This window comes from Lolium perenne, chromosome 3, assembly GCF_019359855.2.
Source record: "Lolium perenne isolate Kyuss_39 chromosome 3, Kyuss_2.0, whole genome shotgun sequence".
NCBI lineage: Eukaryota > Viridiplantae > Streptophyta > Magnoliopsida > Poales > Poaceae > Lolium > Lolium perenne.
Genome location: NC_067246.2, coordinates 344,729,741 through 344,745,018, shown reverse-complemented (window position 1 = coordinate 344,745,018; position 15,278 = coordinate 344,729,741). Strand labels below are relative to the sequence as shown.

The 15,278-nt window shown below is 49.2% G+C and overlaps 1 protein-coding gene and 1 long non-coding RNA gene across 2 annotated transcripts in view; one reads left to right on the top strand and one right to left on the bottom strand.

Annotated features, from left to right (window-relative positions):
• The window catches only part of LOC127346087 (uncharacterized), a 97,689-nt gene that overhangs the window by 30,136 nt on the left and 52,275 nt on the right, over window positions 1-15,278 (bottom strand). Inside the window, exon 2 of the mRNA XM_051372614.2 lies at window positions 2,557-2,568. The gene's annotated coding sequence lies outside the window, so the exon portion shown is untranslated. The remainder of the gene's footprint in view (window positions 1-2,556; window positions 2,569-15,278) is intronic.
• LOC139837753 (uncharacterized) lies at window positions 7,820-8,961 on the top strand. Its single transcript, XR_011754420.1, has 3 exons — window positions 7,820-8,033; window positions 8,212-8,296; window positions 8,457-8,961. It is a non-coding gene; the product is annotated as an uncharacterized lncRNA (long non-coding RNA).

Here is a 15,278-nt window from a genome sequence, read left to right as displayed (position 1 = left end):
TCTTTTGCACCATTCTGAGGGATGTGATATTTGTGAACAAGCCCCTTCATAAGTATCATATCAACGACTTGTATACTACAACATGCAGTGGTATGCTGGGTCACCACAGCAAGCTTGGGTGGGGGTGGACCATGACAAATATTTAGTGGTGGCGCACTACTGGGCCGGTGCGCCACTGCTAATTTGCCTGCCAGTGGTGCACCACTTTGTGGTGCGCCACTGGTAGCATTCTACGGCTAGGTCTTTTTCTAGTAGTGGAACCCTTTCCCCTCTTGCCCAGGCGAGGACGTCGACGAGCAAGAAATGGACTTTCTACGGCCAGACACTAGGCCAAGCACTTGTCAGACGACACGGGCAAGGAAAATGCCCAGCAAGAAAAGTCGCCACGGACACCACCATACATAGTTGCAAGACCTGCACCTCTCGTATCCCCAGACGGCGCCTCAAAGAAGGGGAACGATGCCTCAACGTCACCGCCATCCGCATGGAGAACCAGAGCTTTCGCCCAGTTAGAGGAGGGGTTATCCTGGGTGGTACCACAATGAGGCCTTCAGGAAGGGGGGCGGCGCCAGAGGCATCGTCCTCGTCGTGGCCAGCCAAGCTAACGAAGGGTTCCCCCAAAACCACACACCAACACCAACCCACCTGCCGAGGAAGCCAAATCTGTCGATCGGAGAACACCACGATCTGGGATGGTCACACAGAACGGGTAGGAGAAGGCTTCTTCATTAGATATGGAGCAAGGACCAGCCATTGCGCCACGACCAACAACCGCCGTCTCCACGCCGCCCGCAAGGACGAGGAAGACGGACAACACCCACCACGAACGCCCCGGCCGCATGGCCGGCGCCGTCCACCCACCCAGGGCCGCCACCCTGGTTACCCGAACCCCCACCGCAGAAGACCACCGGCAGACGCCTCCCAAACCCAGAGGAAGGAGCCCACCGAGCAGCGCAACAGCAACGATAGAGATCCCAACACGAAGTTCCTCTAGCTAGTAACCGTGCGGGGGTTGAGGGCCCAATTCCTCGCTGCCCCTTTCAACGGAGCAAGCGGCGCCTCCGAGGACGGCGAGGAGAGGAGGGGGAGAGGGAGGGGGTGGGCGGCGGTGGGTTAGGGTTCGCCCTCCCGGTCGCCTGGCGGGGGCGACACGAGAGAGCGGAACGTTTTTTCTCACGAGAAGCCAAGTGAGGACTGTGATGAACCTCAGCCTCACCCCAGGGGTTCCAGACTTGGGGGCTTATTCATATAGGGTCCGTGCCCTCTAGAGCCGCCCGTGTGTGCATCCTTGGAGGGATAGTCTTATTGGCTCTCGAGATACGCCAGGTCAAGTCTTGCCTATGTCCTGCAATAATCCAAACAATAGCTAGGGACGATAGGAGGAAGCAATATAGCAATAATCCACCGGGTGCAGATTTTTGGATCACGGGCGAAACAAAGTTTTTTTGAACGGTTCAAAAATGATGATTTGAAGTTTTAAAAAGTAGGTAAATAACTCTAGCTTTTGGAATAAAGTAATCTAGAAACACTAATAAAATACCATGTATTTTGGGCTGCAAAAAAATGATAAAAATCTGACATCTAAAGTGATGAATAGTGCAAACAATTTGAACCTCTAAAATCTATCATATTTTGTCATTTTGTTTATGCCCAGAATATAAGGTATTCTGGTTTAAATTTTGTATGTGGTAGAGAGTATATCATTATCCATGTCAAGAATTTCTTTTAGAATTGTTTAAAACATTGAAATCGTGGTTTTAAATATCGAAAAAATAATGCGCTTCATGGGACCTGAGCTCTAAAGCAAATTTTCGTAATCCACGAGATATTTTGTTCAAGAGTACGAACTAGAAGAAGGCTGGTGTGCAGTCCAACCCTATCCCGGGCGTACTCTCCAAATCGTCAGTGCGTCAGTATATGATTCGGTTTTATTTTTGTGACGAAGATAGGATGGTACAGTGTGTCAGTGCAAAAGATGAGAGATCGACACGTACATACAAGCTACCAAGCTAGCCCAATCTCGCGCCTGCTCTGCTCTTCCCCTCACGAGCCTCGTCTCCCATATCAGAAGCAAGGTTCTTGCCAACAAATTAAGTGCCTCTTGGTGAATTTGAGCAGCGCGAAATTATGTTGAATGTTTTTCCATTAGTTTGGTTAATAATTATGTGAATTAGTGGAAGCATTGTCGTCCTTGGTTTGGGATTTTCGTCACCGGATCCAACAAAATGGCGGTTCGACAATTCCTAAATTCGAGACTGGGATGTTTATTCGATAATGCATCTTATCTCTCCGCAAGAAACCGTAGGATCTACAGTACAATAATGCTACAGATCCGTCGAATGCATAGCGTCTTTGATGGTAAAACCACAATGTTCGAATCTCCTTGAGCAACTCAATTGATTTAAGCATCTTAAGTAATGCCGTAGGAAATTAAAGAAACCTAACGATAGATCCATGAACTGAAGACAGAAGAACAGAGGATAACAAGGAACAGAGGAATAGATAGCGTGGGCTTACTTCCTCGGCCGACCACGAACAAGCAGCTTAATTAGGGAATGAAATGCATAGGCCCTGAGCCAACAATCTACGAGGAACCCAGCATGATGCAAAGCTACAGCTCGTTGCTGATCTTGACGGAGCCTCCGAGCAGCAGCTGGCCGAGGTGGCGGGTGAGCAGCTCGTTCGCCGCGGCGCGCGCCTCCTCCTTGGCGCGGACCTCGGCCGGGGTGCTCACCGGCATCTTGCTGATCACCTTGAAGATGGGCCGCAGCGGCGCCATCGCCCCGTTCACCGTGGCCACCGCTCGCTTGAGCGCCTCGGGAAAGAAGGTGACGAGTATATATGGTGGACTGGTGGCCCTGGCAGGCACACATCAGCTGCCGCGGACGTGTCTTTTTTTTTTGCACCCGGAGCATATGTATCTAGTTTTTGAAATAATTTTTAACGTGCTATAAAATATTTAAAAATTTGACAAAAAATTTCACACATACATTTTTATTTTTATGTCTTCCCAAAGTGGTTTCATGAAAAAACAATATTTTTGTGGGACATACAAAAATATCGATTTACCGCAAAACTTTGACATGTATACATAAAAATGTTGAAAAATATGCGGGAAAGATTTGTTCAATTTTTTATATTTTAAAATATTTCTTTATTGTGCATTTTCAAGCTGCCTTGGCAATATCTATCGCCATGTAAATATCGTGCACAAAAAGTGTGACAGATCCATATGCTGCATCTTTTTTTTTGTCGAGGTTGACGGGGAAAAATCCCCATCGTTTGTTGCATTCCACGAAAGTAGCCTGGTAGGTCCAAGTTCTTACAACCAGATTAGAGAAATTATAGGGGTTACAAGGGAGTAGAAGACAAAAAATACAATAAAATCAAACTAGAAGCAAGGGAACACAAAAAGGCAGAGGGAGGTTAGCATCAGAAGCCAATCGACCCCCCTAGGAGGCTAGCTCCTCATGAGACAAGCACCACGACCTAGCAGGGTGAGCGACGGGCGGCGACGAAGTACCTGCAGAATCGAGACCAAGCACAGTCGAAGGGCGTCGGATAGCCGAGACTGGGGCGATGACACCGGTGTATCGACCCCGTGGCCGAAGGGCGATGCAGAGTCGAGTCATGCCACAAGCACGAACCGGAGCAAAGTCATGACCAGCAAGCCACCTCGAGGACCTCAAGCCAGCCGCCAAGGAGGATCTCCGGTGAGAACCTCAACACCGAAGGTAAGCAGCCCAACGAAACAGGTAGCTGAATACGTGGAGACCAGACATGAGCACACCAAGATGCGTCACCGGCACGGTCGAAGGGCGTTGGATAGCCGAGACCCTGCGACGACTCCGGTCTGCCGTCGGCGAAGCCGAAGGGCATTGTGCCGCGGAGACCAAGCACAGACAAAGGGCGTCGGATAGCCGAGTCTGGGGCGATGTCACCGGTGTGCCACCCCCGTGGTCGAAGAGCAACGCAAGACGAGGCCACCCCAGGACGTCCAGGCAGCACAGTCTAGGCCACCATGACAACAACCTAGCCCCAGAGGGATAAGAGCCAAGGGCCGGCGAGACGACGAGAGGCATAGCTATCCGACACGTGCAAAGCTTCGGGACGGTGCCTCCAAGGAGGAAGAACGACGCTGAGAGCACCGCCACCGCCTGATCCGGCGAAGCCAGGATCGGAGATTTCTCTCAGAGCTTGACACGAAGCGTCGAGATAGGCTAACCTCCTCCACTCAGCGGAAACCACCGCCGAAGGGTGGACACGGGCCACGGGGGCAGGGAACGACTGAAGAGCTGAGTGGTTCAACCTGGACGGGCAGCAGGCCGGTCCAGCCCCCACGGGACGCTCCAGGGCCAGATCTGCCGGGCGAGATATGCCCCTGCGTGGAGCAAGACCAGCAGGGAAGTGGAGCAGCCGCCAACCACACAGCAGGGGCGTGGGGTGTCGAACAAGCCGGCGCCGGCGCGAGCAGCCGCCGCGGGAAGGAGGCCGGCGCTGCACAGATGCGAAAGGGGGAGACCGAAACGGGGGAGGCCGAGCAGCTCCACGACGGCACGGGGCGAACTCCACGCCGGCACACGGACGAGCACCACACTGGAGCAGGGGCCCGCCGCGATAAAGCCGCACCGGAGCAGCAGCTCTCCAGCCGGGGGAGAGCCCCGCGAGAACGCCCCGCGCGGAGAGGTTGCAGGGGAGAGGCCGCCCCGCCGCCGCCGACGCCGTGCAGGCTTTTGCACGGTGGTGCCCTCCGGCGGCGGCAGGGGGAGGAGGGGTGTTGGTGGCGGCGGCGCTGTTCGCCTAGGGTTCCGCCCGGGCTGCTCGGGAGGAGCAGCACGGGGGCGTTTTAGAGCCTCCATGATGCATCTTTTTCACCATTCCATCCTCATTTCAACCTCCACCTTTTGCTTCACAGTGATGCATGTGACTATGTGAGTAGTAGTACCACGGGAGAGAGTCACCCACCCGGACGAACGTGTCCTATCTCCATGATTTGCTCCATAAAACGCAAGATATGATAGGTTTGCCTATTTCAGTCGATGCAGCCCACATGCACGACTCAGTATATTGCCTTGGCTTTGTGCAGCTCAAAATGTACTACGATATGCTCTGCTCTAGAATGGTAATCGTAGATGGAGCGCAAATATGCATATAGCAGCTTACATCGGTGATGAATGTGTACACAGCTCTGAATGTAGAGCACACACGATTTCCACAGACTTGGTCTTGGTGGCTTGTTCATAATCCAAACAAAGTTATTTGCAGCCACTGTATTTCGGCGTGGAGTACCCGTCTTGAGTCACCAAATGAGTTTAATAATTTTAGTGCTTCTCATGGTTGCTCCGTCTCTTTGGCTACATACAGTTTTAGCCTCCCAAAGATGCATGTAAGTAGTACTAGTACTTCATCCATCCTACTAAAAATTTGTCAAATTTATTAAAATTTAGACGTATCTAGACACTATTTAGTAGGTAGATACATACAAATTTTGACAAACTAGAGATATTTTTGAAAGGATGGAGGGAATACTATGAGTGAGTGACCCGCCGGGTTAACTAGTTTTCAACTTCCATCAGTAGCTTACCAAATGGTAGTACGCATAGTATAATAGATATCATAGGAATTGCCTATTTCAGTCCATATTCCAGCTCACATGCATGATCCACTTTGGCATTATGCATGGTCTTTTCCAGAGGGGCAGCGAGCCCTTTCTATTTGTTATTGGACAGTCTGTACCTATATTTGAAGGGAGAAGTGTCCATCCCATTTCTCCTCAAATCCCCAGTTTTACCGACTTGCCCTCCACAAAATCACTGCACAATTGCCCCAATTGACTTATTTTTCTTGCCCTACCCGGAATAGAACAATCGCCACCTAGCCAAGAACATCCGGTCACCCCCCATCAATCTTGGTTCACCAGTGACCTCTAGCCCCTCTCGCCGGTGGAACTAGAGGCGCCTTTTCTTGGGGGAAACTTGGGTAGGATCTGACTTTGTATAGAATCTGTGAGATCAATTTTCTTAACAGACAAAATATGTTTAAATATTCGAAAAACAATTGACAACATACATCTCTGCTATATATGAAACCCCTGAAAATCGCAGCTTCAAAATCAACCTACACTTAGAGAACAAAAAAAGATAAATCTTGAGTGTGAATAGTGTGAAATCATGTTTACCTAAAATAGGCACTATTTAGAGTAGAGCTTATCTTTTTTATTTCTCTACCTATAGATATACTTTTGAGCAGTTTTTTTGGAGTTGTAGATACAACCCATAGATATGATGTATACAAGTTCTAGATTTTTTTGCAATTTCTACAAATAAATTTTACGAGCCGATCCTATGATCTCACCTAATATAATAAAGCGATCCTATACAAGTCTTTCCCCCTTTTTCTTACCATGTCTGTTTTGTGTGTGTCATGTCTGATGAACTGTATATTTTCTAATATTAGGCCATTATCAACCACATACTGCATATATATTAGTATCTCCTGCATAATACAAGTTGCATAAGTACGACAAGGGTGTTAAGCTCTGTTTAAAATAGCCGGGCTATAGCCGGGCTATAGCCTTTCGCGAGGCCTGCGGCTATAGCTAGAGGCTTTAGAGGCTAAAACAGAAATAGCCGCTAATAGCCCGGCTAAGGGCCTGTTTGTTTGGGCTGTGGCTGGTCGTGCGAGGAAAGTCGTCACACAGTAGGCTAAGCGCAGGGAAAGCTGCTTTTTCGAGTTTAAGTGTTTGTCAATTTGGCTAGCTGTCTGACTGTGGACTTGTGAATTGTCTGAAATACCCCAGAGTTTACGAACATGTATTTGTGCTTATTTGAATTATTGATGACTATAAAATACTATGAATATTGTTCTTAGCTTTTTGCATAATTGTAAAACTGCACACGCACACACATATCTATATAGTCACACTCCACGTACAGAGCTAAGTTGATGACCTGTTTATTTGGCTACATAGAAAATAGATTGCATACACAGTTCCATAGAACAACAGTACCGAGCTGTATCCATCTCTGAGTATCTAATCTGTCTGATCAAAGAATTGCATAAACACGGCTCACGAAACAACAAAGCACAAATTCAGAACTGACTGATCCATAGTTCAGTATACCAATCGATTTGCACAGGCGCACATGCCCCGGCCATGTTCGATCCAGATGCGGCCAGGCTCGATCCAGAAGCGGACGAATGTGGTGCTCTTGAGCCGTAGAGCAGAGCACGAGAGCACGGCAGCCTGGTGGACGGGGATGAGCCGAAGGTGAGCGACGCGATCGATCTGAGAGCAGGAGAGGCGGAAGTCGGCGCGGAAGCTGGGAATCGGCCAGAGACGACGGGTCAACGGCAGACGGCGGGGGAAGCCGGCGGGAGTGGTGGCGGCGCCGGCGGGAGCTCGTGTCTGGCTCACGTTGCCAGATGGAGAAGAAAACGATTGGATATGGGCTAGTATTTGGCTAAGCGGTGGCAATACATCGTAAATATGAAGAAACGAAATGGGTACATCCAGAAAACGGTTCGCGGTTAAGGCCGAAGCTGCGGGAAGCACGTCAAAAGGTGCTTCGTGATTTCTGCCTATTAACAGCTTTGGCTTTTGGAAAGCACGTACCCAAAGCCACCCGTTTGTTTCGATTTGCTGGCTTTTTTCAGTGGAAAGCTAGAAAAAGCCCAAACAAACACCCCCTAAGGCTATTTAGCCTTAATTTAGCCGCATAGCCGCTAACTTCCCGCTTAATGGGCCCAAAATTTTGGACCAAAAATTTCAGTCGACCGGCCCATTTGCTTGGCGAAATAGCCACCAAGCCAGGCGGCAAGCTAACCCTAGCGACTAAATTCCCCGTCCCTTATCTGAGGCGACCATGGCGGCGACGACTCGCCGATGAATCCGGCCGTCTCCAAGCTCTCCTCGCCGTGAGAGACCCAGGACGCCCTAGCTCTCGGCGCGCTAGACCGCTGCTGTTCTGATTGCTGGAGTGGACTGCTGCTGTAATCCGGCAAGGGCGCGTCGATTGGATCGATACCCTCAGGTCAGTTCCGCAGTTTCCATGCGTGAGATTTATTTCCGTGGTTTGTCCTGTCGGTTGAATCCTTGTACTCCCTACTCCTAATTTAGCAGCTCCATGGTGTACTAGATAAGCCTGGACTAATGTACGTATGTAGCTAAGCAAGCAAGAAGCTAACTAAACTAGCTGTCTCTGCCTCCAGGCACAAACTTCAGTGGAGTAGTTGCTCAGTTGCTGGCTTGCTGCTCTCGGTCTGTGCTGCTACCACGGAACCATGTCGCATCAAGGTAAGCCCCTCTAGTCTCTACTGATCTACTCTCTTTTTAATTTGTTAAACTGTCCAAATTTTGCTATGTGTGACTAGTATAGTAGATGTTTGAACTGTTTTATTAACTTTTGTAAGCCCTTTAGCCTCTTCCTTATTTGTTTGACTTTCTTGTTTTGTAGGTACTGGTGCATCAAGCACCGCCTCGATACAACAACCTCCAGCAGCTACTGGTCTCTCAGATGATCCTGCTTGGAAGTATAGTACTATTGCAGATAAGAATAAGGAAAATGCCCTCAAGTGTAATTTCTGTGACAAGATATGCACTAATGGCGTTACAAGGATCAAGTACCACCTTGCTGGCCTTAAAGGAAACAGTGTTACACCTTGCCCAAAGGTTCCTGCTGACGTCAAGGCAGAGATGTTGGCTCTTCTGCTAAGCAGTAATATTGGAAGGGATAAGAAAGTTGAGGAATTGGATACAGCCAGAGGTAAAGTTTGCTTGGATCACTCGGACGGAGAAGAAGATGATGAAGTTTGTGGCAATGCGGTTGTGCTGAAGTCAAAACCCCAAAGAAGTAGCTTCAAAGGTGCCGGATCTATGGAGAAGTACTATAGTTCAAGTACAATAGATGTTATTATGTTATTAATTTGTGAATTATTGATATATATATATGACTATATGATGGCCAATTTTTTTCATTATTTAGCAAATCCGCTATATGGCTATAGGCTATAGCCTTACATAGCTTCAAAAAAATTCGCGGCTATCGGCTATAGCCGGCTATTTTAACCAGAGGTGTTAAGTTGGATCCTACCTAAATCCCACTTATAATGCATTATCTTGTTTCTAGTGTAAACTTTAAGAGAAAATTTGCATTAAAAAGTCAAAATGTACTACGTGTGGGATTTAAGTAAAATCCCACTTAACACCTTAACTACGGCAACCACAATGATAGCCATAGTGGAATAATCCATTAGAAATTGCCGAAGAGATGACAAGGGCAACAGATGAAATCGTAAGGCGCTACCATGCATGCTCCGATGCCCATGAACAAAGAACTGTCATGCACAGGACGGGAGTAGACAACAATACATGTAAATTATCAGATCAGCATGGATCGATGTATTTTACTGATCGTCGTCGTTTTTGACGTAGCCCACACGGAGCAGCTGGTCCAGGTGACTATTCAGCAACTCCTTGGCCGCGGCGCGCGCCTCCTCCTTGCCGAGGACCTCGCCGGCGCTGCTCTCCGTCGCGTTGCTGACAGCGGCGAAACCAGCGTCGTTGGCGCAGGACGCGCAGCCGTGAGGCAGGAGCACCTTGAGGTGGCGAATCAGCAGCTCCATGGCCGCGTCAAACGCCTCGTCCTTGATGCGGACCTCCGAGGCGCTGTTCTCCGGCATCTTGCGGATGGCGTGGAAGATGGTCTCTATCGGCCCCATCTCGCGTTTCAGAAACAGCGCCAGCCGATGGATTGTCGCGGCGTCGGTGGGCGGTGGCTGCCGCCAGCTAGGGTTGCCCAACCGGACGACCTGCGCCATGGCCTCCTGCCGCCGCGCCAGGTCCTCCTCCTCTGCGGTTGCAGCGCCGACTGCTCCACCATTGCTGGCGGCGACGAGACCGAGCGTGAGGAGGAAGAGGAGGAACTTGGCCATGGTTGGTGTATTTCTTAGACAAGGAAAGTGAGTACGTATATAGGGTATGGTGGTGGTAGTGTGGCACACCGAGATCGCGTTGCGCAACTGCCTCAGGCTTTCTAGTTTGTTTGGTGCAGTGTAAGCGACATGAGTGGCAGTAGAAAGAGTGTGTGACTGCTTCTTTGACAGCCGTGCACCGGGGCCATTGTTGAGCCTGCATCTTCATGTGAGTGGTACTACTACTACCTGTGGTAAAGTTAATTACACGGTTGACTGTTTCTTATCCCATTTCCTTAAGAAATTGTAGTTTTGTATTTGAGATGAAGCAAAGAATTGTCACTTTTGTTAACTAGGAAGAAGATTATTAGCTTGGCAATTAGAGAAAAACGGAGCGATAAGAAAGACTTCAACACTCCACAAGTTCGCCATGAGACACTGCAGCAAACCGTGTGAGTGAACGGGTTGATCGGTGCATCTCCCGTTGACAAGAACCTGAGCATATATGGTACTGTGGCAGGCTCACCGATGTTGCTAGTGCAGTGTAAGCGGCGTGAGTAGCTGACGAAACAGCGTGACTAATCTGTGCATCTTTCTGACCGGTACCAGTGTTCACCTTGTGTGGCCTGCAGCTAGCGTTGGTACACTGTATAGTGTGTGACCCGGCCGGCTGACTGGTTCTCGACTCATTGGCTGTACAAATGATACGGTTGCCTGGTCCGAGTCAATGGTGTACTGTCCAGCTTAGCTTTATGTCTCGCAACATGTACTCTCCTCTAAAAAAAGTTATCGTTGCAAGAGTCACGCAGAACGACCGGCCAGAGCACCATCATATCACATCAACAGCAACATGTAGGCACAGTACGTACATCAGTGACGAATGTCCGTTAAGATCACATGGATCCGATGATTAGCATAAATGATGAACTTGGAAGCCCGTTAACGAACAAATATTTCCATCAAAAGAAGGAGAAAAAGATAGCTCTCCTGAAGTTGAACTGGATGAATCCAAGACCTCTCATAGATGAAAATTACTACTCTACAAAACTTGAATAACATCCATATAAATAAAATGCTATAATAAGACAAGCGCACATTCGGCCAAGTAATGGCGGCAAACTAGCTACTACTACTACTACTACTAAATATAATCGAAGAGCAGAAACAAAGCGCACTATACTGCTCACACGACCAGGAAACAATGAAAGGCAGAGGCCTAGAACCAGCTAATAGAACAGAGGACAATTAACAACAGAACATAACACGCGATGAACTATGGTGCACTCCCTAGAAAGAAATTAAAGGAGAGGCTTAGATCGATCTCGCCAGCGAAACAACCTACGTTACGTAGCAGCAGTAGCAACGCCTAATTAAGACGACGGACAGCTGCCCGACTGCCTGCAGGCGCCGGAGATGTTGTCGTTGCCGAGGAGCAGCTCCCGGTGGTGCCTGGCGGATCATGAGCTCCTCGGCGGCGTCGAGCGCCTGGGCCTTGCCGCGGACCTCGGCGACGCTGCTCTCCGGCATCCTGTCGATGGCGTTGAAGACGATCCCGAACGGCCCGAGCTCGCGCTGCATGAAGAGCGTCAACCGGTGCATCGTCTGCGCGTCATCGGTGTGGTGCTTCTTGTGGACAAGTAAGGTGAGAATATATGGTGGCTGTGGCAGGCAGGCATGGCGTTGTGCAACTACCGCCTGCATGCTGTTCAGTTGGTGCAGTGTAACTTGCGTGAGTGGCAGAGAGAGGTGTGCGTGACTGCCCAAGTGCCCCATCATCCCATGCCATGTTTATCTTTTGTACGTGCCTGCATCTGCATGTGAGAGGTATAAGCTAGGTATTGCATTGTACCCTCTTCTCATCTCATTTGACAGTACGGGTCGTCTCGGGTGGTACGGACTCGTGAGTGAAGATGCCGGATCGATCGGTTCCACGCGGCCGAGTAATGCTACACCTACATAAAAATCTTACAAAATTTTCTTACGGACAGCATCAAGCAGTGCACAAAATCAGCATGTGACCCGTGATTCAAGGGAGGAATCAAAACGCAGCCAACAAAATCATTGCACGTCAGCCCGTAATGTTTTTGTAAGCCAAACCGTCCGTACGTCTAGGATTATTGCACGCGGCCCCGTCGCTCTAAGGAAGGTACGCGCGCTCTAAGGAAGGTACGCGCGCTCTAAGGAAGGTACGCGCGCTCCGTCGGTTCTCTCTTCACCATGCACCTACTCCAGCCCGGCCACAGTGCTGATGCTCATGATTTCGCTACTCTTTATCCTTTGGAAAATACATTTCCGATAATCTGCTAAATAAAATCATTGTGATCGATGTTGAATGAATTTCCCATTCATATATATAATGGCCTTGAAGTGAGGTTATGCACCATTAGCCCAATACATGTGTGTATAATAGTCCTATTTGTCAATCGGGTGCTAGATCAGAGTTATGTTTGGCTACGCCGCTTTAGAAAAAAAGACCATATATATACTCGTATTAGGACCCCACACTACAAGGGAAGAGTTTTCGATGGTTTTGCCGTGATTTCATGTGTTCCTCTGTTTTGCATTCTCCGTGATGTCTCCCCCTAGCATTCCATGGAGAGTGTTGATTCCACGTGACTTTACTCTTTTTGAGTTATAATGGGTCACAATCCCTATAGGAAACAACATCTTTGTCGTGTATCAAAAATACCCAGCGAACGATTAAAACACCCGGCAAAGACTTCGCCGTGTACAACACTCGGCGAAGACGACATGACAAAGATCTAGCCGGCGAAGAATCTTTGTCGGGTGCTTTTCTGAGGGTACACGGAAAAGAGCCTTTGTCAGCTGTCAAACGCGCAAACACCGGGCGAAGAAAAGCGCAACTCCACTTTCATTCCGTCAAACCGAACGTTTTCTTTGCCATGTGTCTGTTTATGGGTACACTGCAAAGAGTAGAAATCGGCCACGTCATCTCCCTCTCTTCATCGAGTACCTCGAAGAGTAACACACGACAAACACCAAAAAACCACCACCATCGCCGGGTGTTTCTACTGGGGTACACGACAAAGATTTGGTTAAGGATTAAAAAATAACAGCTCGTCGGCGAGGGCCAGAGGATCATGGGGGAGGAGGCTCCCAATATCAGCTCGCCCAGGCACCTCCCTGCCCCCTCTCCATTGCATGTATCACCAGCTCACCCGGTCGCCTCCCTGCATCGGCGAGCATGCTAGCAAGAGGCTTGCGGCGGCCCTCCTCACAACGCGACGACCCTCCTCGTGATAGATGGCCTCGTGGCGGCCCTTCTCAACATACCGTTGCGTAGGTCGAGCTCGTGGCGACCCTCCTTGCGACGCGGTGGTGGCCCTTCTCACGACGTGGTAGCGACGGTTACGCCTAGATCATGTTACCCATCCTCGCGATGCGGATGGTCAACGCGATTCTGGTTGTCCACGAGATGACAATGGTCAACGCGAGCGAAGAACCATCACATGCAAAGGCAACCACCAAATACCATCAAGGGAGAACGCAAAGCCGGGGACCCTACAACTTGCTATAATATGCAAATCTTTTCTTAGCGAACCGAATCGATGATGCATGTCTATAATGCTTTGAAATATGTTACAAATTAAACCATGCTATGAATAATTTTGGCTGCGAATAAGTTATCACAACCGCAATAAATTGTTATGTCTTGAAATATGTTACTCATAGTTAAGTCATGTGACAAATTGCTTTAATATTCGTGAACATAAGAAAATATATTTGATGATGATTTTTTAATGATCGATGGAAAGTCACGCGCCCGGGCGCGGACGAGTCCGATAGCTAGCTCCCTTAGAGTATCTCCAGTCGCATCCCCTAAACGATGTCCGGCAAAAGCGTTGGATTGGTTGTTTGGGGACGTCTGGACCGAAGCAAACAAAAAGCAAGTGTAAAAATCGTGTCCGCTCTTCCTGATAGAGCCTCTATACATAGGAGATGGACTAGAGACATCGAACAATATTTACGGCCCGTCCAACCGAAGCGACCTTTAGAGCTTACGACTGAAACAATTTTTTTGGCCAGTGTCCCCCAAATCAATCTCTTTAGGGGACGTTTTAAAAAATGTAGCTGGAGATGCTCTTAATTAATTGGTGACGAGTCAGCTATCGACTCGTGCAGCTACCAACATCCATCGATCGATCCCGCCTATGCGTACTACTAGTATCTCGATCGTGCGCATGGCGGAACCATCCAATTAATTCATTTACCTTCCTTTCCATCCATTCGTCTCATGCATTTTACTAGTATAGTATTTAATTTCCAACAATCCATTCCAAAGAAAGAAGAAAATCTAATGCATGCATCAATTCGATTTCCTTCCAACATCGATTCGATTTCCTACTACGGATTGTAGTATCAATTCGATTTCCTTCCAACATCGCGGGATCAAAGGTGCACATTGCCGCCGGAACGTACCTGAGACATACGCGTGCTTTTTTTTTTCTTTCCTTTTCATTTAGCCAAAAAAAATCCTCATTTTGCTTTTGGCTTCTGGGTAGCAAAAAATGATTCATCCACGAGCAAAAGGAAAAGGTCGACTTCATCGGAGACCTTATAGCCAAAAAATATTCTAATCTACCATAAAAGAAAAAAAGAACACCTGAGATCTTGCCGGAGACCCGTCCCAAACATATCACGTATAAGGTTCCACTCGCGCTTCCGGGGTGACCTTGGCCGGTAGTGGCGGACGAGCTGCTCCTTCCCATCGACTCGTGGAGAGTCCCCGACGACGGCTTAGAGGCATGTGGTCCTTACGCTCCTTCAAACAAGGGAAGCCGGATTTATTACTTCTAGGCCCGCCGCCCCCAGAGGGCCACCCACCAAAGGCGCCCGGATTCGATGAAGGGGTGGCAGGGAATTGGTGCCTTGGCTCTGGCGTGGATGAAGGGAGGGAATCTCCTGCGTTCGAGGGCACATGTACGGCGGGGAGACGGCCCAGCCCGCGCTGACCTAGCGGAAGTTGGATGTCATCGGTGCTGCTTGTCGGCTCCTTGACTTCATGGGGCGACCTGGTGCCGACAAGTGTGTACAGTGGTCACCCCGCTTAGCTTACGGACAAGATTTGAAGATGGCTGCTCCTCCCCTTGCTGTGCATCCATCCTCCTCGGCCCTGGATTGATCTCCGTCGGTTGGTGTGGTTGGACCAGATGTGGGGCTTACCGGGGAAAACCCTTGGCCGACAACAGAAGCCACGACGCCGACGATGTTGCATGCCGTTCTACTTCATGAAGGCGACTTCGAGGTTTCCCCCGTCCTCCCTTACCAACTTGTCTCGGGGTGAAAACCCAGAGCTTCGGCCTGGGCAGCGATGGCGCTCCAAAAGCCGACATACCCTTCTTGAA